The 26,869-nt window shown below is 45.6% G+C and overlaps 1 protein-coding gene and 1 long non-coding RNA gene across 26 annotated transcripts in view; one reads left to right on the top strand and one right to left on the bottom strand.

Moving 5' to 3' along the window:
• The window catches only part of LOC128931702 (uncharacterized), a 664,375-nt gene that overhangs the window by 507,669 nt on the left and 129,837 nt on the right, over positions 1-26,869 (bottom strand). For 5 of the 25 annotated variants that reach the window (XR_013533737.1, XR_013533728.1, XR_013533734.1 and 2 more), the window contains exon 4: positions 10,962-11,110. The exons of the other annotated variants lie outside the window; for them this stretch is intronic. The gene's annotated coding sequence lies outside the window, so the exon portion shown is untranslated. The remainder of the gene's footprint in view (positions 1-10,961; positions 11,111-26,869) is intronic. 25 annotated transcript variants of the gene reach the window in all.
• On the top strand, positions 8,713-25,565 carry LOC128931701 (uncharacterized). The gene is made up of 3 exons (XR_008480454.2): positions 8,713-8,843; positions 23,269-23,389; positions 25,436-25,565. It is a non-coding gene; the product is annotated as an uncharacterized LOC128931701 (long non-coding RNA).

The raw sequence follows: 26,869 nt of genomic DNA, 5'->3' as shown, positions 1-26,869 counted from the left end.
CCCTTCACCTTCCACTGATTGTAAGTTTCCTGAGGCCTCCACAGCCATGCTTCCTGTACAGCCTGTGGAACCATGAGCCAATTAAACCTCTTTTCTTTATAACTTACCCAGTCTCAGGTATTTCTTTATAGCAGTGCAAGAACAGACTAATATAGAGCCTATTTCACCCAATCTGACAATCTGGTTGCAGACAAAACATAAACACTAGAAAATACCCTTGCAGTTCAGGACACGAATTTAAGAAATCAGATGTACAGTAGTGATCGTAAGTGCAGGAGGGCATGGGAAAAGGTGTGATTATGGAAATCTGAGGACTGCCCCCCTATACCCAGAGAGGAAGCTGAGGAACCCTGTCCCCAAAACCTTAATTTCCAGAACAAGCCCTCCCCCTGATGAAACAGGAATTAACAGGCAACAAAGATAAAAGAGGAGATGGGTTCAGGGTCTTAGGGTTAGGGAAGGAGAGGAGCAGGTGGCAAGTTGAGAGGGAAGGTTTAATAACATAAGACTGCCTCAGTTCAACAAAGCAGCTCCTAATCTCACGGCTGAGTCTCTACACATGTGAGTTTTTAATCAGCGGCCTCAAAACAGTAATCAATCTGTAGCTTCCACCAACACAAATGAGACGCATGGGAAGGAAGGAAGTAGAAAAGAAGTGTTGCTTTGTTTTTGGTTTCTTTGGGGCTTTTTTCTTTTCTCCTTTGGTCCACCTAAATATGTGTGCTTAGCCCATTGCCTTTCTCCTCTAGCCTCCCCAGCTACAGTCCCCTTCATCTCACATCCAGGACTCTGGACGTGGGTTCGACAGGATAACGATAACCAACAGCATGTACCCTAGATCAGACTTCAGGAGTAGAGCCTCTTTGGCAAGCCACCAAGCTTGGCTCTCTCGGAGGCTCTGCAAAGGGAGATAAAATGTGCCTTATGCAGTGAAATGTTTGTGGACTTTGTATCAAATTCATGGTGCAGACAGCTCTGCGGAGCAGCCGGACACAAAGCAGAATACCGAATCCAGCTTGCTGCCAAGCCCTGCCTCCCACTGTGCAGCCCTGGCCTTCAGTGCTCACCAGAGCAGAAGAGAGCTGCCAGGGGTTCCGGAGATGGGGGCTGTTACCTCCCCACACACAGCAATCAGGCAGGGGGTATTTAACAGGTCCACTGGCATGGCCTGCAACCGTTGCCTGCAGGCTTTCCACTTTATGGTAGGCCACACCTTGACGATCCGTCAATCCACGCAGTTTGGCGTTCTCTGGTTTTTAGCCTGCATTAACTTATAAAATAATCTTCCTCGTTTCTTAAGTTGAGTTAACAGACTCCCTCTGGAATGCTGACAGTTTCTTGCAACCACGCTGTCTAGGGGTAAACCCTTCCCAACACCAAGTCTGTAGTAGAAACAGGTCACTGAGAGGCAAGTTCAATTACAGCTCCAGGCTCCCCTAGAGCTTGTGACAAACCACTTAAGTCAGGGCTGAGTCTGACGCTGAGGCACCTCTAGTAGTGAAGCTCCTTTGCTCCAAAGACCAGCATAACATCACACCTCCGGGTCATCTGTCCCTGGCTTCTCTGTCCACTCCTGCTTCAGCCCACTAACAGACCAGACCAGGTCTAGGCAAAACCCCAAACCATTTTCCCTCCCAGTCTCTGGGTTCTGGAAGTCACCAGGATTAGACAAACTCATCACCTTGCTCAGATGAAGATATTGTCAGCTTGTTAAATTGCAAACACTTTACCTGTTCTTGCTTTGCAAGAGTTAATTTTTCAGGAAGTGTTTACTTTTGCCCAGCAAAGACCTGAGGAAATTACAATGGGATAGGTACATTTGTTAAGGAAGCAGAGGAAAGGAACTTTGGAAAAAGGAGTGAGGCAGGGTGGTGACAGGATAACAGGATAAAAGAAGAGAAAGATCAAAGTGGAATTGGGGTGAGGAGATGACACAGCTAGGGATAGACTGTTTGCCTCTTACAATTTTTGCTGGAGTCAAACTTTAAAAGTTGAATAGCCTCCCAACAGCTGCTATATTTCTGTTCCCTTTGCTTGAAGTAGGATTTGGAAGGAAGTTATTCATCTTTGTGCTCTGAATAAAGCATATTAAATAAATGTCTGTGAGTCTCAAAGACCTTGAACAACCTCCGATTGACTCTAAACCAGCCCTTACTCCTTCCTTCTGCAGGTTCAGAATTGTAGTCACTTCCCAGGGCAAAGGTGACCCTCTGGGTGGCCTCCACCCTCATTCTAATTAGTATCAGCTGGCCTTTGGAAAGGGAATGTGGAATAGAGAGATAAGAACCATCGTGGACAAAACCATCTGCCTTGATTAAGAAAACAATTCTATTTACAATAGCATCAAAAAGCCTACAATACTTAACCAGAGAGGCAAAAGATTTACACACTGAAAACTACAAAGGGTTGCTGGAAGAAACTAAAGAAGACACAAAAAAATGAAAAAACCACCCTTGTTAATGAATTATAAGATTAATACTGTTAAGATGCCAACACCGCCCAAACTGATCTGCAGATTTAATGCAATCCCAATCAAAATCCCAACAGCATTTTTTGCAAACACAGAAAATTTCATCCTAAAATTTGTATGGTCTCTCAAGGGACCACAAATAGCCAAAACAATCTTGTACAAGAACAAAGTTGGAGGTCTCACACATCCTGATTCCAAATGTATTACAATACCACAATAATAAAAAACAGCATGCTACTGGCAAAGACCGGTAGAATAAGATAGAGAACTCAGAAATAAACCTTTGCATATACGATTAAGTGATTTTTTTTCCCCAAGAATGTTCAATAGGGAAAGGACAACAGTGGTCACTGGGAAAACTGAAAATACACATGAAAAAGAACAAAGCTGGACTCTTATCTCACACCATATGCCAAAAACTTAACTCAAAATGGGTCCAAGGTCTAAAGCTACAAAACTCTTACAAGAAAATAAAACAAAACAGAAACCTTCAGAGATTGGATTTGGCAATGATTTCTTGAATATGAGACCAACGGCAAAGGCAACAAAAGAAAAAAACATACAAATTGAACTTCGTCAAAATTCAGAATTTTTTTCCATCAAAAACCGCTATCAACAGAGTAAAATAATCACCCACAGTAAGGGAGAAAATATTTGCAAATCACATATCTGATAAGGGTTTAATAAATATCTAAAATATAGAGAGAATGCCTAAAACTCAACAACCCCAAAAAATCCATTCCAAATGGGCAAAGGACTTGAAACATTTTCCCAAAGAAGATATACAAACGGCCATCTTTTCATATGTTTCTGAGCTTCTGAAAAGATGCTCAACATCATTAGTCATCAAGGAAATGCAAATCAAAACCACAATTGAGTATCATCCCATACCAATTAAGATGCCTACTATAAAAGAGAAAAAAAAAAAACAGAAAACTATGTAATGGTGAGAATGTAGAGAAATGAGAACCCTCATGCCTTTCTAGTGGGTATATAAAATGACCAGACTGGGCAATATGGCAAAACCCTGTCTCTACAAAAAATTAGCTGAGGCCAGGCTCATGCCTGTAATCCCAGCACTTTGGGAGGCCAAGGCAGGCAGAGCATCTGAGGTCAGGAGTTCAAGACCAGCCTGGCCAACATGGTGAAAACCCATCTTTACTAAAAATACAAAAATTAGCTGGGCATGGTGGTAGGCACCTATAATCCCAGCTACTTGGCAGGCTGAGGCAAGAGAATTGATTGAACCTTGGAGGTGGAGGATGTAGTGAGCTGAGATTGTGCCATTGCACTCCAGCCTGGGTGACAAGAGAAAAACTCCATCTCAGAAAAAAAAAAATTAGCCAGGTGAGGTGGCACATGCCTGTAGTCCCAGCTACTCAGGAGGCTGAGGTGGGAGGATCGCTTGAGCCCAGGAAGCAGAGGTTGTAGTGAGACAAGATGGTGCCACTGCACTCCAGCCTAGGCGACACTGTCTAAAACAGAAAAAAATAATAATAATAAAAGAAAGAAATTTACTATAAGCAAACCATCCAAACCTACAACACCTCCCTTTATAGTTTTCTCAACTTGGCTTAATCCAAGTCTCAACTCTAATTTTCAACGGCTTCTACAATTCATCTCATTTTATCTCTTACTATTCCTTGGTCAGTGCATACCCTCTGATCCAACCAAGGTAGTGTTCCCTGGATCTTTCCTCTGGCTTTTCCAATTACCAGTGACACCCTCTCTCTAACCCATTCCATCTTTCCACTCTTCCTTTAAGACCTAGCTCATGCCCCCACCTTCTGCACACAGACAACACCAACTATTGGAACCTACATCTTCAGCCAGTTCTCTGAGGTCCAACCACGCTGTTGCCTGAACACCGTCATTTACTGCTTTCTTTGTTGGGTTAATATCAACTGAGCCCTCTTTACACGCAGAGCGCTAGGCTAGAGACTAGATTACATCCATCAAACACTGCTCTTCAGCTGACTCATTTATAAATCCTGCCCAGACTACCAGATGGTCAGTTTCTTGAGAATGAGACCGGGCATATCTTTCCAGACCTCTGCACAAGACATAGTGTGAGGGGCCAATATAAAGGATTCATTGCTTTCATTGCAAATTTAGTAACTGTGTAGATATAATAGGGGGAAAACTTTAAAATCTTAGAATTTGAACAAAAGTTCAAGAGTTCAAGAGTTTGAGCAAAAGCATTCACTTATGCAAAATTCCTCCTGGTACTCCTCCCTCCTCCCCACCAAAAATCTCTTAAGGTAGGTAATATAAGGGGAAAAGCATGAAATCAAGATAGGTGCTTTGGAGAAAAACGTGCTTTGGAGTTTGTCATATTCCATTTGACAGTCGATCTGTGGGCAGAATGTTGACAGTTTTGGCAAAGGAAGACAGTTTGAGGACAGAGAGATGAGCTGAGAATCCTTACTTGCAGTTTAGATCACCATACTTCAGTTTAATCGTTTGCAACAGTAACTACACATTCCATTGTCAACCCAACCATCCACCAACAAGCTTGCAGAAGCATCTTCACAATTCAAAAGCCACACCTCAGACCCAGTGGGCCTCTGCTTCTCTCATACTCCATTTGGGAACAGTTGATTGAACTTGAGATTTCCCAGCAGACTGGTCCCCTGGTCAGTTTCAGCGAGTTCATATGTTAAGTAGAGTCTGAGTAAATATAATTATGTGTGATTTAAGATTTCTTTTTTTGGCTGGGCACAGTGGCTTATGCCTATAAACCCAGCACTTTGGGAGGCCGAGGCGGGCGGATCACCTAAGGTCAGGAGTTCAAGAGCAGCCTGACCAACATGGAGAAACCCTGTCTCTACTAAAAATACAAAATTAGCCGGGCATGGTGGTACATGCCTGTAATCCCATCGACGCGGGAGGCTGAGGCAGGAGAATCGCTTGAACCCGGGAGGCAGAGGTTGCAGTGAACCAAGATTGTGCCACTGCACTCCAGTCTGGGCAACAAGAGTGAAACTCTGTCTAAAAAAAAACAAAAACTGATTTCTTTTTTCAAAAGGAACCAACTCATGAAAATTTCATAGAAAGGAAATAGGGAATCAAGGGCAGGATGCAAGAATGTGAAGAATCATAGACGCAAATGTGTTAAGTGGGAACTTCCTAAAAGGGTTTTACTGTCTCTGGTTATGTACTCTACTTATCGCCAAAATTGAGACTAACAAGCTTCTGTTTTCCTTAGCAGATCTCCTGAAGGGTGGAACCAAAGGAGGCAGTGTTCAGTGAGTCCCTTCTGGAAGCTGCTGTGGGCACATTTACCTCTCTCCAACCCACCTCAAAGGACAGCGAACGCTGGATCAATCCCGAAGGGTCTGGCAGCAACAAAAGGTGTTGACTACTCCAATGAAAGGGCCTCTCAGCCTGAGCGCTATGCACACAGAGGTGTTTCTGCCCTTGCTCCTGCTGGCCAGCACCCATGCCAGATCAGGCCCTTCAAACAAGCCCATTCTATACCCAGGAAAGGCGCAGGACAGGCCCCGGTGGGAAAGGCCCATGTTTAGACATCCACAATCCATCATCCCAAAGGGGAAGGAAAGAAAATATTTAAACGACCACTAAACCAGGGCAGCTTGGCCAGGAGACAAACAGCTGAGGTGAGCTGAGGGATCTGAGGGGCTTTCTACACCCCAGGAGCTGCTGGAAGATTAACTTTCCTTCTCTGTCTTCCCTCCTTCAGAGTCCTGCCTCACTCACTGGCTCTGAGAGACCTTCTGGAAGCAGTTGTGATGAACATATCAGGTTCATGCAAAGCTCAGAGCTTGAGCGCACTGCGGAAAGGCCAATGATCTAAAGGTAAAAGTCAGATTTAGGCCATTTTTCCAGCACTGCCAGCTTCCGTGGCTTCTAGTTTATCTTCCAGAATGAACATCCTTTTTTTTTTTTTTTTTTTTTTAAATTAGAGACTGGGGTCTCACCATGTTGGCCAGGCTGGTTTTGATTTCCCAGGCTCAAGCAATTCTCCCATCTCAGCCTCCCGAAGCCCTGGAATGACAGGTATGAGCCACTGTGCTGACATATTCATATTTTAGTTTCTAAAGATCACTGAACTTGTCAACCATCAAGATCCCTTTTAAGTCAAATAATATCCTCAACAATCACATAATAATTGTATTTTAATTTCCCTGGGTGGAAAAAGCACATGGCCACGAAAGGACACTGTCAATTATATAATTCTTTTATCATACATATGTACGATTTCACAACAGCCTCTACAGGCATTTGAAAAACTTAGGAGAAGACATTATTCTGGCCTGGTGCAGTGGCTCATGCTTGTAATACCAGCACTTTGAGAGGCCAAGGCAGATAGATCACCTGACGTCAGGAGTTCGAGACTAGCCTGTCCAACATGGTGAAACCCCATCTCTCTTAAAAAAATGCAAAAATTAACTGTGTGTGGTGGTACATGCCAGTAATCCCAGCTACTTGGGAGGCTGAGGCAAGAGAATTGTTTGAACCTGGGAGGCGAAAGTTGCAGTGAGGTGAGATCGTGCCACTGCACTCCAGCCGGGGCAACAGAGCGAGACTCCACATAAAAAAAAGAGGACATTACACCTTCTACCTCATTCCCTGTCTGTGTCACCCCTCTGCTCCCTTGGCTCTCTTTAATGATTCCATCTCACGGGTAATCCTAGGGCCAAGGCTCAGAAATCCCAAAACGAGCTGTCATAGCAGACAGAGGCTTAAGAGGGGGGAATATTATCTCACCCACTACCCATCTCCACTTGCTGGCTCCCTCCTGTCCTTCTAAAAGCAGAGACCAGAAGTATATAGACACCAGCACTGGAGGGGTTAGAGGAGGATACACATGGTTTCCCGGGGCCCACACAGGAGGCGACGGCTAAAGTCCTTGGAGATGAAGTTTGGGCTTTCTTTTTTTTTTTTTTTGAGACGGAGTCTTGCTCTGTCAGCCAGGCTAGAATGCAGTGGTGTGGTCATGGCTCACTGCAACCTCTGCTTCCTGGGTTCAAATGATTCTCGTGCCTCAGCTTTCCGTGTATTTGGGATTATGGGCGCGCGCCACCATGCACAGCTAATTTTTGTATTTTTAGTAGAGACGAGGTTTCACCATGTTGACCAGGATGATCTCCATCTCTTGACCTTGTGATCCACCCGACTCCGCCTCCCAAAGTGCTGGGATTACAGGTGTGAGCCACCATGCCTGGCCCGAAGTTTGGGTTTTCAATGTTATTTTCTCAAGAACAGAGTAACCAAGTGAAATCTCGGATTCTCCATTTAGAAAACTAGGAATCACTTGTGATATCTGGGGGAAAGCAGTTTGGAATCATCTACTGAAAAAACTAAAGCCTTGCACTGGATGTTAGGCACCCTGGCAGGGTAAAGAAAGATAAAAATTAAAATTAAAATTAAAAAGTTCTGGCTGGGAGCAGTGGCTTACACCTGTAATCCAGCACTTTGGGAGGCCGAGGTGGGCAGATCACTTGAGGTTAGAAATTCAAGATCAGCCTGGCCAACATGGTGAAACCTCATCTCTACTAAAAATACAAAAATTAGCTGGGCATGGTGGCGCGTGCCCATAATCCCAAATACACAGAAAGCTGAGGCACGAGAATCATTTGAACCCAGGAGGCAGAGGTTGCAGTGAGCCATGACCACACCACTGCATTCCAGCCTGGGCGACAGAGCAAGACTCCGTCTCAAAAAAAAAAAAAATTCCTTTTTTTCTCCAAAACCAAGCTATCTTTTTTATATCCATCAAATCAAATGTTGGCGATTGAAATAGGGCAGTTGACAATGCAAGTTTTGTGCAGTCTTAAGCAGGCAATCAATTAATATTTAAAGAATGAATGAGAAAGAAGTCGCCATGGCCACTGCCCAGATGACAGCGTGGGGATGTCCAAGCTTCTCCGCACAGTCTCTGCTCCTCCCTGCATCGGGGACACCAGGGCCTCAGACAGAGTTGGTCTGGGGGTTGAGGCGAGTCAGGGCCACGCCCACACTCACTTCCCATCTTTCACCCAGGCAGGTCCCAAAGCACTTGTCGAGCCACACTGATGGATGGGCCTGGAATGGCCTTGTTTGCTGCCAGGGCGATGCGCGGCAGCTGCTTAACAGCCCTGTGAGTGACCCTGGTCAGCACTTTCAAGGCAGGAAGCACAGAAGAATAGAGTGTCCACTTAAAGCTACCACAAAAGCGGTGGGAGGAGGAACTTCCTCCCCTTGTAAACAGGCCAGCAGGCTGGTCACTGTAATTACGCACACACAAATGAGGGAGCAGGGGAAAGAGGATGAATGGAAGCAAAGCTCTCAAGCAACCCTAGAGTGGCCCCTCGTTGCCCTAGAACACAACTGAAACCTGCAACCCCGTGCACCTTGAACACAGGACAAGGTAAGGTAAAGTCTCCACCCTAAGCTTGTGTGACAACATCCCAGCCTTTGCTGGTTTCTTTTTTTTTTTGGCTCACTCTGTCACCAAGGCTGGAGTGCAGTGATGGGATCTCAGCTCAGTGCGATCTCCACCTCCTGGGATCAAGCAATTCTCCTGCCTCAGCCTCCCAAGCAGCTGGGACTATAGGCACCCACCGCTACACCCAGCTAATTTTTTTGTATTTTAGTAGAGATGGAGTTTCACCGTGTTACCCAGGCTGGTCTCGAACTCCTGAGCTCAGGCGATCCGCCCACCTCAGCCTCCCAAAGGGCTAGGATTACGGGTGTGAGCCACTGCGCCGGCCCTTTGCTGGTTTCTAGCTTGAGGAGCCTTTAAGGCTCCCTTCAATCATCCTCAAAGGCCTCAGCAGAGCCTAAAGCCTCTTCCTAAGCCCTGCTCCTGGATGCCCCACTCAACTATGACCCTTTGCTCCATGTCACTATTGAAAGAAGGGGAGGGAAAAAACAAAGGAAACCAAATTCAAGTGAGCTCTCACTGCCTCCTTTGCCAGAGCTGATGTTGGTTTAAACAGGGCTTGGGTGAGAGGGTCCTGTGTGGAAAGGCAGTTTCTGACACACATATTCTAGTTCATCCATTCACCTGTTCCTGAGGGCACTCCTGACCCTGGTGCCTTTTCCCAGTCGGTTTAGTGAAATCATGTAAGACACCAGTCTATCATGTGCTGTGGTTTCTGAAGCAAGTCCACATTTTGCAAGACCAGAAGAATCTATAGCTTTTAAAATATCAAGCGTTTGCAAAATTATACATACAAATTAGTTGTGGGAACTTGAAAGAGGCCCATACAAGTGAAAGGTCCCAAAGCGTGTTTCATTAGCTTTCTGGTAAATCTGCAGCTGAGCATAAGGATCTGCATGAACGCTTCTCCTTGAGTTTCGGCTTTCTGACGAGGGGCCAAGGAAACCCACCGAAATACAAGGTGTGTTCTAGAGAACCACTCGCAGTGCAAATGAGTCAGGAGGAATCGCCCTCTAAGTATCTTTCTTCTTTATTGTGCTTCCTCCCTCCCACCTAAATGCTGCAGATATTTACTGAGTCTGAGCCAGGGAGCGCAGGAAGCTATCATGGATCGGTGTTGCCTGGTTTGCAAATGAGCACAGCCCTGTGAATGAGCTCCTGGCTGGAGGAGTCAATCCCCTAGGCAGGCATTGGACCAGCCTGCATCCCGTGCGCACCGAATGCACTGCACCAAACTCCCAAAGAAAAGTAACAGCAGCAATCATCTGCCCTTTCCTTTACATGGGAGCTAAAACTCCTGACTCAGGGGCTTTGGACTTTCTCCATCCTTTGCCACACCACATCATACTGGGGTAATTCAGGGGAAAGAGCATGGGCTTAGGCCAACAGACTAACGTGCCCAACGTTGGTACTAACTGTGTGATGTAAGCGAGTCAGGAGGTTGTCGTGGGCCTGGATTGATTCACCTGTGAAATGGGGCTGCAGAAAGGAGCATCTCTGAGACCTGCTCGGCCTGTGAATTCATGAGATTCCCAAATTGGGATTGGCCCTATTTATCTGAGCCATCACATTCCTTATGCAGTCGTCAAGGCCTGCGCCTCACCAGAGCCAGTCTCCCAGGCTGCCACAGCCCGATCACCCTTCTTGCCCCAAACAAGACCCCTAGCTGATCAAATTGCAGAGAATTTTGTAACAAAATGGGAAAACAGGTTTTAGTGCACCAATTTTTGAAAGGGCATATCAAGACATGCCAGAGAGGCAAGGAAGAAAGAACAGGAGAGAAGGAAAAACACCAAGAACACTTTTTTGAGGAACTTGTCTTAGTGGTACCATGATGGTAATATACAAAAAATTAGGTACACAAAGGAGTCAAGGAGCAAAGAGGTTGGTTGTTGGTCCATGGCTGAGAGGAGGTGTCCCCACAGCTGCTCGAGGGGGCTTAACATCTACCAAGCCCCAGAGGGCAGGCTCCTGAGAGGCCAGGCCAGCAAGGGAAGATGCCCAGGGCCCAGCCCCAGCTCCTCTCTTCTCTCCAAAACTATACCACACTCAGGTTGTTCCCAAACCCCCAGGGCAAGTCTCCAGATGCCCCTAGATTCATACCTGTACTTAACCTCTGCCTCCTTTGTTTATTTTTGAGACAGAGTCTCGCTCTGTTGTCCAGGCTGGAGTGCAGTGGCAGGATCTTGGCTCGTTGCAGCCTCCGCTCCTCCTCCCAGCTTCCAGCAATTCTGCTTCAACCTCCCAAGTAGCTGGAATTACAGGTGCACACCATCATGCCAAGCTAATTTTTATATTTTCAGTAGAGATGGGGTTTCCCATGTTGGCCAGGCTGGTCTTGAACTCCTGACCGCAGGTGATCCGCCCATCTCGGCCTCCCAAAGTGCTGGGATTACAGGCATGAGCCACGGCACCCGGCCAACCTCTGCCTCTTAAATCATAAAGGGAAGAAGGTAAGTCGGGAGTTCATTTTTGCTCTAAGTCTCCTGGAGCCCACCTCCCTCAGCCAGCTCCTTTTTCCCCTGGTCCTTTTGCATCTCTTGGTCTCCTCTCCCCTCTTTCCCTCTTGAATGATCCTCCTGCTATATGATCCCGGTGGGATTGCTATCTTCCTTTCCCACAGCCAGGGACATGTAAAACTATCCCTGTCCCCCTCCTCTTCCATATTCTTCAACGCTTTTGGTTCTGTTCTCAGACTCACTCCAGCAATCCCTCTCCTCACCCCACCTACCGGTCTTAAATAATGCAATTCCTTGCAGAGGAGGCTTCTCGAGGTGTTTAATAAACAGCATAGGTCATGACCTTGTCCTGAGGCCCCTTGTGACTGAGGTTTGTACAAATCTGATTTCATGGGCTGGTATTAGGTTGAGCCATACAAAATTGCCCTTATTCAACCATGTTGACGTCCAAAAAGAATGACAGTTTCGTAAGCCTCAATCTAATAAAGGAGCCTCGTATTCAAATATTAAAAACATATTATCTGACTTCCCACCTGCTCTCCTCCTAAATAGTACATATAAATTCAGAGGTAGGGGGTGGGGGAAGAGGGCCGTGTGTTTTGTTTTCTGCAAAATGCAGTGCTTTTCAATTGGGGGCAGTTTTGCCCCACCAGGGGGGTGTTTGGCAGTGTCTGGAAATATTTTTCGTTCTAACAGTGGGATGGGAGTGCTACCGGCATACAGGGGGTAGAGCCAAGAATGCTGCTAAGCATCCTACAATGCACAGGACTCCCCACTCCCCACCCCACCACCATGAATTCTCTATCCCAAATGTCAATATCACCACCAAGGTTGAGATACCCTGGTGTCCAGTGCTACTGGGGACACAGAGCCTTAGCTTCATGTTGAGTACAGCTACATTGAAAAGAGCTCCAGGCCGGGCATGGCAACTGACACCTGTAAACCCAGCACTTTGGGAGGCCGAGGTGGGTGGATCACCTTAGATTGGGAGTTCGAGATCAGCCTGACCAACATGGAGAAACCCTGTCTCTACTAAAAATACAAAATTAGCTGGGCATGGTGGCGCATGCCTGTAATCCCTGCTTTTCAGATGGCTGAAGCAGGAGAATGAGAATCACTTGAACCCAGGAGGCAGAGCTTGCAGTCAGCCGAGATCACGCCATTGCATTCCAGCCTGGACAACAAGAGCAAAAGGAAGGAAGAAAGGAAGGAGGGAGGGAGGGAGGGAAGGGAAGGGAAGGGAGGGAGGGAAGGAGGGAGGGAGGGAGGGAGGGAGGGAGGGAGGGAGGGAGGGAAGGGAAGGGAAGGGAAGGGAAGGGAGGGAGGGAGGGAGGGAAGGAAGGAAGGAAGGAAGGAAGGAAGGAAGGAAGGAAGGAAGGAAGGAAGGAAGGAAGGAAGGAAAGGAAAGGAAAGGAGGTGAGGGGAAAATAGAGCTTCAGAACACCACATCAGGGAGGGCTTTGTGTTAGCCTGTGTCCTGAGGCAGGTCGGCACACCAGCTTTCCACAGCCCAGCCCCATCTCTGATCTAGAAACCTCCCTGCGTTCACACTCCCCGGACCAGCCACCTCTCAAAAGGCTCTTCCTCCAGTTCTGCTCAGGAGCCTGACATGATGGGCATTTTCTGAGTATCCCGAACCCCTTCCCAAATCCCTGAGTTAAAAACTGGGCTCCATTCCGGAAGCTCTCTGCAAGGGAAAGGAGGACACTCGACCACTTCTTGCCTCCTGACAGCACACGAAGCTCTCCACAGGCTGCTATACTCAGCCTCTAAAGACCGTAACCCACCCCGCCCAGAAGAGAAAGCTCCCTCTGGCCAGCTGTGGTGGGCTCACGTTGTTTCCTGGAAGGGATTGAATGTCACTGCCGGTGATGGAGCAGGGAGTTTCAGAGGCTCTGCAGCACAGTATCACTTACCCACCCCAGCTGCTGCTGCCACTGCTCCCCATTAGGCAAAGAGCTCATCCAAAGAGCCTGAGCAAACACAGTTCATGTTCGCTGAACACGAGCTATATTTGACCTTAATACGCAGCTGCCTCAGCTCTTTCCAGCTCTTGTTGTTGGCAGAAAGTCTGTACGGGGCTGAGGCACATTCACATTATTTGTGAACTTGAACTCAAAGCACAGCCGCAAAAATCACCCACTCAAAGAAATGGAGGGCATGTTGGGAATCATCTAAACAAGCCCAAATTGGAATTTCCAAAAATAACAGCATCAGAATATTTTGCTTCAAAAGATTCCTAATGAAAGAGACTCCTTGAACTCCTTGGAAAACCCTCCTCGGTATCGCACAATCCTCAGAGGCAAAGACATCTCCCTGCTGTCCTACCCTCTCCTCATCCAGCTGCAACTCAACACTTAGCAATAAAACCAGGGGGCGGAGGGGTGTGTTTTTGAAAAGAAGACAGAAGACATATGATCCCGTTCCAATACTTAGCCTGTTCTCTGCTGCTCAGAACTTAAAACCTGCCTACCATCCACCAAACGACACAGTGCTAGCAGATGGAGAAGAGAAAGAAGGCTAAATTTTAATAGGACCATTAGGATTATGTCAAAAGGTGAGAAAAAAGCATTTGCCAGCCAAGAAAATAAGCATTGGTCTCAAAGAAATATAGTGTGCTCCAGCTCTCCCCCCATTCATTCCCTCTTTGTTTCTTTATGAGCATCTGATTCAATAGAGAGTCACTAGTCATGTGTAGCAGGCAAATGCATATTTTCTTAAGTCAAGCAACGTGGGCAGAAATATATAAAGGCAGGAAAAGAGTAGGACACTGGTATCGGGTTAGCCAAGTGGGATCAGTCCATCTCTCAGACTAAAGCAGATTACAGAGTTATGACTTACTCTCGACAAACCGACCATCCATATCTTCAACGCTAGTGTTAATAGATAATCTCTTCTCTGTGCTTCATAATACTCCCTATTAAGCCTTGGAAGTATACATAAAAGTTCAGAGCAGAACAGAGGTTTTCATCTGAACCAGAATATGTTCAATTTCTGGTTACGTATAAAATTTTTTTTTAATGTTTCTTTTGTTTGTTTGAGATGGTGTTTTGCTCTTATTGCCCAGGCTGGAGTGCAATGGTGCAATAGCCCACCGCAACCTCCACCACGCAAGGTCAAGCGATTCTCCTGCCTCAGCCTCCTTAGTATCTGGGATTACAGGCATGCACCGCCATGTCTGACTAATTTCATATTTTTAGTAGAGACGAGGTTTCTCCACGTTCATCAGGCTAGTCTCAAACTCCTGACCTCAGGTGATCCAGCCACCTCAGCCTCTCAAAGCGCTAGGATTACTTTCTCAGACCTAACTCAACACCATTGAAGGGAAGGGAAGACAGGACTTCAGCTGGCTTCTAATTTGAACAGGTACAGATTATTTAGTTCTCTAACCCAGGGAAGAAGCAGTTCCCCTGATCTTTGGCTTCTATTTGGGTCTTCCTGGTAATAACAATGAAAATAACCTACATTAGAATGGCTTTTTACCATTCACAAGGCAATTTAACACACCTCTTCTCATGAGTTCCTGGGGTAAGATGAAAACCTATTATTTAAGTAAGCTTACTCTTCCCATTTCACAGATAAGGAAATTTCCCAAGAAATGGATAGGGAGAACCTATCTGTAACTGGCTGGGCTGGCAGAAGTAATCTTAGCAATTCTTGTGAAGAAACAAAGCCCCTTTGAGGGAGTCAGAGCTGCAATGAAAACACAGACATCTGGCTGGGCATGATAGCTCACACCTGTAATCCCAGCACTTTGGGAGGCTGAGGTGGATGGATCACCTGGAGTTCAAGACTAGCCTGACCAACATAGTGAAACCCCGTCGCTACCGAAAATACAAAAATTAGCAGGGTGTGGTGGTGCATGCCTGCAATCCCAGCTACTTGGGAGGCTGAGTCAGGAGAATTGCTTGAACCCAAGAGGCAGAGGTTGCAGTGAGCCGAGATCGCGCCACTGCACTCCAGCCTGGGTGATAGAGCAAGACTCGGTCTCAAAAATAAATAAAATAAAAATAAACATAGGCATCTGCCTCTGCCAACAACATTCTTCAGTTCCATAAATCTTACATTGCCTGTGTAGTAATTTGCTCTAAAATACTTCAGTATTAACAGTGTGATTTTGTGTGTGTGTGTGTGTGTGTGTGTGAATTATAATCTGTGCCCTGGAGATAGTTAGTTACCATTTGATCTTTACCAATCACAAATCCCCCAGAGGTGCTACAAGAGTACTTTTTTTTTCTTACCTTCTTTCCCACAGCCTTCTTTACATTTTTAAAAACTCAATGAAGGGGCTGGGTGCAGTGGCTCATGCCTGTAAACTCAGCACTTTAGAAGACTGAGGAGGGGTGGGTCACTTGAGATCAGGAGTTCGAGACCAGCCTGGCCAACATGACGAAACCCCATCTCTACTAAAAATATAAAAATTAGCTGGACATGGTAGCGCATGCCTGTAATCCCAGCTATATAGGAGGCTAAGGCGTAAGAATCACTTTAACCCAGGAGGCACAGGTTGCAGTGAGCTGAGATTGTGCCACTGTACTCCTGGGTGACAGAGCAAGACTCCATCTCAAAAAAAAAAGAAAAGAAAATCCACACCATAGGGTTTATTATTAGCATTAAAGTTACACTTTGTTCTTCTTTTGGTAAAGTGGTTGGAGTAAAATATATGATCAAGAGAAAAATTGCTTAGGTACTATCACCCTGTATGAATAAGGCGTAAGAATCCTGTAACTCTTAACATTATAAAAGCAATATAGTGGGCCTTCAACCCTGCAGAGGCCTATGCGACCATATCACAGGGAACATTGTCACCTGATTCCCAGAGAGGGCAACAATGTCACTTCAGAATAAATCTATGATGCAATGTGCATGTCCCTGTGCCTGAGGACAAAGAGTGCCACTTCACCAACCTACAGGAACCTGCAGATCAACGTTTGGTCTAACACTTGGCTTTCAACCTGACCAGGAGGCTGTGGAGGATGGGCTGTGTAACCTCTACCTGTCTTTTAATTGCCAGGGGCTGCCAACATTAACCAAATGAACCTGACAATTGCTAAAATGCCACAATGATCAGTTTCCAGCCAATATTAAGGAGCTTCTATGAGCTCACAATGGCCCAGGCTCCATGCAAGATGCAGAGATGGATTAAACAGGACACAACTCTGAAGGCCAGGCAATCCAGGAGACGATTTAAGACAGTAAGCCCAGAAGTTAAGCACAGGAGCTCCACACCCAAGGGGAAGTGCAAAATCAAATGTTAAAAGTGTTCAGATGGCCGGGCACAGTGGCTCCCACCTGTAATCCCAGCAATTTGGAAGGGCGAGGTGGACGGATCACCTGAGGTCAGGATTTCAAGGCCAGCCTGGCCAACATGGTGACATTCCATCTCTACTAAAAATACAAAAAATTATTACCTAGGCATGGTGACAGGCACCTATAATCCCAACTACTTGGGAGGCTGAGGCAGGAGAATTGCTTGAACCTGGGAGGTGGAGGTTGCAGTGAGCCAAGATCATGCCATTGCACTCTAGCCTGCGCAACAAGAGCAAAGCTCTGTCTCAAAAAAACATAAAAACAAAAAAGTGTTTAGACAAGCAAGATACATGCCTGCCTCTGCTGATATTCCTGTCCCTGTTGCTCACCTTGACAACCATGGCAAAATAGAGGAAGAGTGGTCATGGGCTGCAAAGGAGAGGTGGTTCACATCTGTAATCCTACCGCTTTGGGAGGCCGAGGCGGGAGGACTGCTTGAAGCAGGAGTTCGAGATCAGCCTAGGCAACATAGGGAGAACCACATCTTTACAAAAAATAAGAAATTAGCTGGGCATGGTGGGGCACACCTGTGGTCCCAGCTACTTGGAAGGCTGAGGTAGGAGGATCCCTTGATCCCAGGAGGACGAGGCTGCAGAGAGCTATGATCTCACCACCGAACTCCAGCCTGGATGGCAGAGGGAGACCAAATCTCAAAAAAAACAAAACAAAAAAAAAAACGAAATCTCCCAGCAGCAGAAGTTGGTGGTGGTGGTGGTGAAGAAGATAAGAACAAGAGAAGAAACTGACGTGAAATCCCCTCAAAAAAGGATGGGTGAATGGGCAAGGGGATACTAGAATTGGGAACGAATAAGAAACAACAGTCATCCACATACTACCTTCAAAACATGGGCCACATCCAATTCTACCTGCCACTTTCATCTTTAAATCAATTCACATTTTATATTTAAATATCCTGATACTAAGTATAAATTTTGACTACTAACGGTAAAGGGAAAACCCATGTCACTTGCCATAAACACAAGGCAGCCAGACAAATAAATACAAAGGAGAAAATGTTCTAGATTCCAGCAAGCTCCTGAAGGCTGAGAGCCTGGGAATTGCTCCCTCTTTACTTACCCAAAAAACCATGATGAGGAAGAAGAAGAAGAAGAAGATTATAGAAAAGGAGAAGAAGAATTGGTGTTAGAGAAGTGTTCAACACATTTTAGGACCAAGCTGAGGCTCTCTGACCTAATCAGTGGGCATAAAAGGGAATTGAAAAGTACCACCTTCTTGCTGTTTCATTTAGTATATTATTTAATTCCCTGGTGTGACCGCTTACAACCACCTCCCAATCCCAAGATAAGAGGTCCCTGGTTTCCCCCCAGCTGGATGCTATCAAACAGAAAGACCCTAAGCTGTCATCCGAGGACAGGTAATCCACCCCAAGCACTTGGAAGAGAAGGGTACATCCTCTTCCACAAAAACCACTGTACAGTTTCATTTTCTTGTAAAATGCAAGGGCTATTTAGAAATAATGATGTGTATTCTTTGAAATAAGTACCAGGTCATTGTTTAACCCCAGAAATCTCCTGTTAAGATGATCTCCCACCCCTTATAGCTGTAAAATTCTTTAATAATACATCAACTGATTGCATATCAATTGGAGCAGGATAGGAGAAAGCCCAGTCAAAGTCCCATTCTTCAAAACATCTGAAAGCAGGCATTATCTAGGAGCTGGCACTGGCGGGCAGTTGAACGGGATGAAAAGATAAGGAAAAATCAGCAGAAGATGAGGAAAGTTTACCTTCTGGGAATGGCAGATCAGGAATAAGATTCAAATTACAGCCTCTCAGAGGTAGCCCAGTGGCCCAAACCCTGGAAACTTAGCACTTGGCTTTAAAGCCTTACAATTCCCTGGTGCCAATACCAGATAAGAAAAAGGCCTGATTGGCCCCTGGTTGGCCCAGTAAGTGGGTTAGAAGAGACACACCTAGAATCACAAAGTTAGGTGTGCCTGACGAATTACTAATACATTAAATAGGCATAAAACCTGGCCCCACACCCCATCTTAAATCAACAATGCAAGACCTGCACACGGAGACTCAACCCCTCCCTCCAAAACGCCCTTTCCACTCCTCCAAAACCCCATCGCCCACTCTACAGATCTCAGCGAAAGCCCTGAGTCTAATACACAAATTGGTTAGGACCACTTGCATTTAAATGCATAACTCTGAGTAAAATATTCTGTTATTTATTCACCCAAATATTCTGGGGTTGTTTTTTGGTTTTGGGATTTTTTATGAGACAGAGTCTCACTCTGTCACCTAGGCTGGAGAGCAGTGGCGTGATCTTGGCTCACTGCAACCTCCACCTCCCAGGTTCAAGCAATTATCTTGCCTCAGCCTACTGAGTAGCTGGGACTACAGGTGCCTGCCACTATATCCAACTAATTTTTGTATTTTAAGTACAGACATGTTTCACTATGTTGGCCAGGCTGGTCTCGAACTCAGGTGATCCATCTGCCTTGGCTGGAATTACAGGCATGAGCCACTGCGCCCAGCCTCACCAAATGTTTCTGGCAGACTACTGGGAGCCAGAGGCTGTGCTGTCTACTGTCTGGTGTTCTCAAAGCCTTCCCAAGCCACAGAGAAGTTTTGATAAGTACACGGGTGTAGGGTAAGAAAACCTTTTTACCTCTACCCTCCTAGGTTATTGACTGGTGTCCTGTAAACTAAGCTGATAAAAGACAGATTCGCGAGAGAAAAACCAACAGGAGTTTGTGAGTCTGCGCATCTTTCTCACACATGAGAGCATCCAGTGAGGGGTAACTCACAGGGGGGGTTAGAATTTGGGGTCTACTGGCCGGGCACGGTGGCTGATACCTGTAATCCCAGCACTTTGGGAAGTTGAGGCAAGAGGATCATTTGAGGCCAGAAATTCAAGACTAGCCTAGGCAACATAGCAAGCCCCAACTGTTAAAAGAAAAATTAAAAGAACAATTCATTTTAATTTTTTTTTAAATAGAGACAGGGTCTCACTATGTTGCTCAAGCTGGTCTCAAATGCCTGGCCTCAAGCTGTCTTTCTGCCTCAGCCTCTCAAAGTGCTGGGATTACAGATGTGAGCCACCACACTCGACCTAACGATTTTTTTTCTTTCAATCCCTCCAGCTCAATTCTTCTGCCAAAGTGGCACATCAGGGGTGCCATGCCCTAGTCCCCTCTCAGGCCAGGCCTGCCCCTTCCAGGCCTCACACACACACACTTCCCAGGCGCTCCACACGGGAGACCTGCCAGCCACAGCACCCTAGAGAAACTTCAGGCTCACAGAGAGGGCCCCCGTCTTAGCTAGACCAAAGCAGGGGAGGGTGTAGGTGGCTCCGCCGCAGCTCCATGCGCAGAATGTTGGACCCCTCTTCCCCTGAGACATGGCGTTATCCATGACAGGGAACAGGGCCACTTGTCTGGGGCCAAACAGAGAATTTCCACTCTCCAGCCTGTCAGCCTAACACATTTTGCCAGCTTGAGATTAACAGACTTTAGAAAAGAAAAAAAGAAAAGAAAAGAAAAAAACAGAAGAGGCCACATGCATGCCTCCCACCCACCCACCCTAGGAAAAATGGAAGCCTTTTATTCTCCTTATGCCAAAATTGGTTTTGCTGGGAGAAGCTTCTTTTCACCAAAGCCTCCAGGCTCCTTACCAGCCAGGGTCAAACAAAGAAGCTCAGAGAACCAAGGAACAAATAAATCAAAACAGCCCACAGAGAACAAGGAAAGGAAAGCCTCAGTACCCAAACGGAAGCCAACTTCCATCTAGCCTGTCTCACTGAGCCTGGCCCAGCACAGCCCCTGAGGAAGCCAGCAAGGGCCGCACTCTCCCCTCTTAGCAGCCTCAGTGAGCCCTGAGAGTGTCAGCTAAAGGATCCATCAGCAAACGGGTCTTCTCTCCCCACCCCCGTTAAATCATTAACATCCACTTAAAAGAAAGGGGGCGGGAGTGGGGTGCAGGGCTTGCCCTCTTTTCAAATTGCTTGAGAAGGGAGTACTGCTTATCACAACAGGTGCACTGGCCACTCACAAAAAACCAGAGGCACTGCAGTGCCGAAAGACTAAGAAATTACTTGTTCTCTTTGTAATGGCTGCTGCTACTGGCCATGCAATGCCTGCTTTGGAGAGAGATACTGTGTTCCTGTTTTTAAGAAAGAAAGAAAGAACGAGTGGAAAAAGGTTTAAGGGTGACAAGGGCTAAGGGGAGGGAAGAACAGGGCTGAGGGTGGGGAGGCCAGAGGGCTTGGTGTTCTAAGGCAATTTAGGAAAAGCAATGGGGCCTGGTGGCTGGACTTAAAAGGTCTGTTGGGTTTTTGTTTTGTTTTGTTTTGTTTTGTTTTAGTTTTTTTGAGACTGAGTCTCGCTCTGTCACCCAGGCTGGAGTGCAGTGGCTCCATCTTGGCTCAATGCAACCTCCGCCTCCCGGGTTCAAGCGATTCTGCTGCCTCAGCCTCCCAAGTAGCTGAGACTGCCTGTGCCCACCACCATGCCCGACTAATTTTTGTATTTTTATTAGAGATGGGGTTTCGCCATGTTGGCCAGGCTGGTCTTGAACCCCTGACCTCAGGTGATCTGCCCGTCTCGGCCTCCCCAAGTGCTGAGATTACAGGTGTGAGCCACCATGCCCAGCCAAAAAGATCTGTCTTGAACTTTCCAGAAAACTCTGGGCACATCCCAGGCTCCCTTGGCAGGAAGGAAGGGAGAATTACACCCAGGCTGCAGAACACACACATTGGGGTGACTAGAGAGCAGTCATAAGGAAAGGATACTCCATGTATATTTAAAAAAAAAATAGATAAAAATACTGCTCAGAAACTGCCTTGCATAGCAGGGAGGATTTCAACCCCTAGGCAGTGATTCCTTAGGAGGGAGTGTGTCTTCAAAACCATATTCCTCCAATGACTCTTAAGCCAGGCTGATGACTTTTACGGTATTGGCCAAGTAACCTTGAACTTCTGAGTCTCTAAACCCTCTGACACTCTCATCCTGTGCTCCCAAACCTGCAGAGGGGACCCAGCCAGCTTCATAGGGACAAAGCAGTGAGGGAGCTGCTCTCCCCAAAGCCAAGTGCAGACTGACAGGGGAGATTTGGATAGATTGACCTTTCCTTCCCTTGAGAAAATTGCCGTAAGAATCTGGGAGAGGGTTATTTGTTTTGCTTTAAAGTAAAAATAAGACAGTGGAAGTGATGGCCTAAGAACCTGTCCCCTTGCCAGTTCCATCCCCACTAAGCAATCAGAAGATAGGGCCACCAGCCACAAAGCAGCTTGGATGTTGGAGTTTTGCAATGATTCTCCCATTAAAAGGAATGACCTCAGTCTGGCTATAGGACACGGAAGGGCAGCCATGATGGATGATTAAGGTAAAAGAGAAAGTCGCAGCAGTGTGGCGAGCAGGGATCCATTTTTGTGTACCGTATATTGATCTTTTTTTCTTTTAGTCTTGCATAGAAATCCGAGAACCAAAATTCTCTAAGCATTTAGCTTTGGATGGTGAGGACTGAAATGACCCCACCACACCTCTGACAAACCCCCAACTCACATTAACATGACTTGACTGTTTCATCGCCTTCGCTAGCACTATTTTCCCATTCCTGCAGACTCTAGTGGTAACTGTCGTGATTGTCCAGGACAGGAACTTCCCCAAGACTCATTAACTCTTCCATGGAAAACAGAAAACTGTGCGCCCTAACATGTCTGAGCCCCTCACCTCAGAATCCTCACCTCACAGTTTCCACCAATCCTGGACAGTGATATCATGATCCTCGCCCAATCCCAATCAAGCCTCCACATGGCAAAGGCACACCTTAAATGAAATTTCCGCTTCTCTGTTTCTACCGTGCCACCCCCGCTGAAGACACCGTCAGGGCTGTGTCTAAGTGGCATCTCCCTGACCATAGTAAACACAGGCTGTGTTGGTGACACTGGGAGACCCAGCATTCCACTGAAGGCTCCCTGTGAAAAGTCTTTTTGTTTAATTTTATTTTTTTTAAATGCCCCTTCTCTGACTAAAAGCAGAGCCTCCCAAAAGAATTCATCGGCCAGGCCTGGTGGCTCACGCCTGTAATCCCAACACTCTGGGAGCCAGAGGCAGGTGGATCACCTGAGGTCAGGAATTTGAGACCAGCCAACCAACATGGTGAAACCTCTATACTAAAAATACCAAAAAAAGAAAAGTATCTGGGCGTGGTGACAGGCACCTGTAATCCCAGCTATTCTGGAGGCTGAGGCAGGAGACTCACTTGAACCCCGGAGGCGGAGGTTGCAGTGAGCTGAGATCATGCCACTGCACTCCAGCCTGAGCAACAAGAGGGAAACTCCATCTCAAATTAAAAAAAAAAAAAAAAAAAGAATTCATCTGTAATAAATCTCCTCTCCAGGAATTTCACAATCAGTAAAGATTGACTCTTATCGCCAGAGAGAAGCCCAGCACCAGGATAAGAAATCAACTGAATAGACATTGTCACAAAAGTATCTCTCAACTATTCTCCTAAGGGCCTACTTACCTTTCCTGAAAGTCCTTTGCTCTTCCCTAAGTGCCCAGTCTCCCACACCCTTTCTTCTATTAGGATGCTATGTAAACCCGAAATTCTAACAGCCTCTTTGAGTCACAGTTTTCTTGCTTATCTGTCTTTTGTCAATTTAATTCACAGGTCTCCATCACAGAACCTAAGAGGGTAGAGAAAAAATCCTTCCTTCTCCTGACGTGACAAATCAGAAAGAAAACACACCCAGAAAAAGCCACTACTCATGATGAAAATTAGTAAGATACTAGTATGTATTAACTCACGAATGTCAAAGTTACTGAACTTTACTATAAAGAGTAAAGTTCGGGCCTGGCACAGTGGCTCACACCTGTAAGTAATCCCAGAACTTTGAGAGGCCAAGGTGGGTGGATCATCTGAGGTCAGGAGTTCAAGACCAGTCTGGCCAACGTGGTAAAATCCTGTCTCACTAAAAATACAAAAAAAAAATTAGCTGAGCTTGGTGGTGTACACCTGTAGTCCCAGCTGCTTGGGAGGCTGAGGCAGGAGAATGGCTGGAACCTGGGAGGCAGAGGTTGCAGTGAGCCGAGATCACATCACTACTCTCCAGCCTGGGTGACAGAGCAAGACTCCATCTCACAAAAAAAGAGTAAACTTTGACATTCAAAAGAGATGCATCCCCAGGTCTTCATAAATCTTCATACTCAGTTTCTCCCATGAAACTCCTGCCTGGCTAAGTACGAGACTCATCGATCTCCTCAGCACTGGTAGCACTAGTGGTTGCATTTTTTTCTAGGGCCTTTTTTTTTTTTTTTACTTTTCTTTTTAAATTAATTAATAGACTTTTATCTTTTTTTTTTTTTTTTTTAAGATGGAGTTTCACTGTTGTTACTCAGACTGGAGTGCAATGGCACGATCTCAGCTCAAAGCAACCTCCGCCTCCTGGTTTCAAGCAATTCTCCTGCCTCAGCCTCCCAAGTAGCTGGGACTACAGGCGCGCACCACCATGCCCAGCTAATTTTTGTATTTTTAGCATAGATGGGGTTTCATCTTGTTGACCAGGATGGTCTCAATCTCTTGACCTCGTGATCCACCCGCCTCGGCCTCCCAAAGTGCTGGGATTATAGGTGTGAGCCACCACGCCCGACTTAGACTTTATCTGTTATTTTTAAATATTGATGTGACAATTGTACATATTTATGGAGTATAATGTGATATTAACATGATAATCATATATATTTATAGAGTACAATGTGATATTTCAAAAATTATATACAATGGGTAATGATTGTATGACAGTAATTAGTATATCCGTCACCTCAAAGATTTATTATCTCTTTGTGTTGGGAACATTCAAAAATCTGCTCTTCGTGGTGGCTCACACCTGTAATTTCAGCATTTTGGGAGGCCAAGGCAGGTGGATCACCTGAGGTCAGGAATTCAAGAACAGCCTGGCCAATGTGGTGAAAATTTATATTAAAAATACAAAAATTAGTTGGGCATGGTGGTGGGCCCTATAATCCCAGCTACTCAGGAGGCTGAGGCAGGAGAATCACTTGAACCCGGGAGGTAGAGGTTGCAGTGAGCTGAGATCACGCCATCACACTCCAGCCTGGGTGACAAGAGCGAAACTCCATCTCAAAAAAAAAATTTAATTTTAATTTTAATTTTTTAAGAGTCTGTTTTTTTTAAGTATTTGAAAACATAAAATAAATTATTGCTAATTATAGTCACTCTATAGTGCTATAGGACACTAGAACTTATTTTTCCTGTCCAGCTGTAATTTTATATCCATTAACCAACCTCTGACTACTCTCTTTCTCCTCACCCTTCCCCGCCTCTAGTAACCTTTATTCTACTCTATTTCCATGTGATCCACTCTTTTAGCTCCCACATGAGTGACAACATACGGTCTTTATCTTTCTGTGCCTGGTTTATTTCACTTACCATAATGTCCTCCAAGCTCATTCATGTTGCCAGAATGACAGAACTTTCTTCTTTTTGCAGCTAAGTAGTATTCCACTGTATACTATAGCACATATTCTTTATCCATTCATCTGGTGGACACTTAGGTTGATTCCATATCTTGACTATTGACAATAGTGCAGCAGTAAACATGGGAGTGCAGATGACTGTCTGACACCCTGATTTCCTTTCCTTTGGATGTACCCCCAAGAGTGTAATTGCTAGTTATATGGTAGTTCTATTTTGGAATTTTTGAGGAATCTCCATATTGTTTCCAATAATGGCTTTACTAACTTGCATTCCCACTAGTAGTGGGAATAAAGAGTTCCTTTTTCTATGTGTCCTTGCTAGCATTTTTTCTTTTTTTTAGATGGAGTCCCACTCTGTCGCTAGGCTGGAGTGCGGTGGCTCACCACAACCTCCGCCTCCTGGGTTCAAGCAATTCTCCTGCCTCAGCCTCCCAAGTAACTGGGACTACACGTACATGCCACCACACCCAGGTAATGTTTGTATTTTTAGTAGAGATGGGGTTTCACCATCTTGTCCAGGATGGTCTCAATCTCTTGACATCACAATCCACCTGTCTTGGCCTCCCAAACAGCTGGGATTACATGGCCATTCTAATGGCGATTAGATGATATCTCATTATAGTTTTGATTTGCATTTCCTTAACAATAAGTAATGTTGAGCATTTTTTCATATACCTGTTGACTGTCTGCATGTCTTCTTTTGAGAGATGTCTATTGAATTCATTTGCCCATTTTTTTAAATCAGATGGCTTTTTTGTTGTTGAGTTCTTTGTATAAACTGGCTATTAATCCCTTGTCAGATGAATACTTTGCAAATATTTTCTCCCATTCTACAGATTGTCTCTTCACTCTGTTGATTGTTTCCATTGCTGTGCAGAAGCTTTTCAGGTCAGGAGTTCAAGACCAGTCTGGCCAACGTGGTAAAATCCTGTCTCACTAAAAATACAAAAAAAAAATTAGCTGAGCTTGGTGGTGTACACCTGTAGTCCCAGCTGCTTGGGAGGCTGAGGCAGGAGAATGGCTGGAACCTGGGAGGCAGAGGTTGCAGTGAGCCGAGATCACATCACTACTCTCCAGCCTGGGTGACAGAGCAAGACTCCATCTCACAAAAAAAGAGTAAACTTTGACATTCAAAAGAGATGCATCCCCAGGTCTTCATAAATCTTCATACTCAGTTTCTCCCATGAAACTCCTGCCTGGCTAAGTACGAGACTCATCGATCTCCTCAGCACTGGTAGCACTAGTGGTTGCATTTTTTTCTAGGGCCTTTTTTTTTTTTTTACTTTTCTTTTTAAATTAATTAATAGACTTTTATCTTTTTTTTTTTTTTTTTTTAAGATGGAGTTTCACTGTTGTTACTCAGACTGGAGTGCAATGGCACGATCTCAGCTCAAAGCAACCTCCGCCTCCTGGTTTCAAGCAATTCTCCTGCCTCAGCCTCCCAAGTAGCTGGGACTACAGGCGCGCACCACCATGCCCAGCTAATTTTTGTATTTTTAGCATAGATGGGGTTTCATCTTGTTGACCAGGATGGTCTCAATCTCTTGACCTCGTGATCCACCCGCCTCGGCCTCCCAAAGTGCTGGGATTATAGGTGTGAGCCACCACGCCCGACTTAGACTTTATCTGTTATTTTTAAATATTGATGTGACAATTGTACATATTTATGGAGTATAATGTGATATTAACATGATAATCATATATATTTATAGAGTACAATGTGATATTTCAAAAATTATATACAATGGGTAATGATTGTATGACAGTAATTAGTA

This window comes from Callithrix jacchus, chromosome 4, assembly GCF_049354715.1.
Source record: "Callithrix jacchus isolate 240 chromosome 4, calJac240_pri, whole genome shotgun sequence".
In the NCBI taxonomy this organism is placed as follows: Eukaryota; Metazoa; Chordata; class Mammalia; order Primates; family Cebidae; genus Callithrix; species Callithrix jacchus.
Note: the sequence above shows the minus strand (reverse complement) of the source record. Positions and strands in the feature narration are given on the sequence as shown.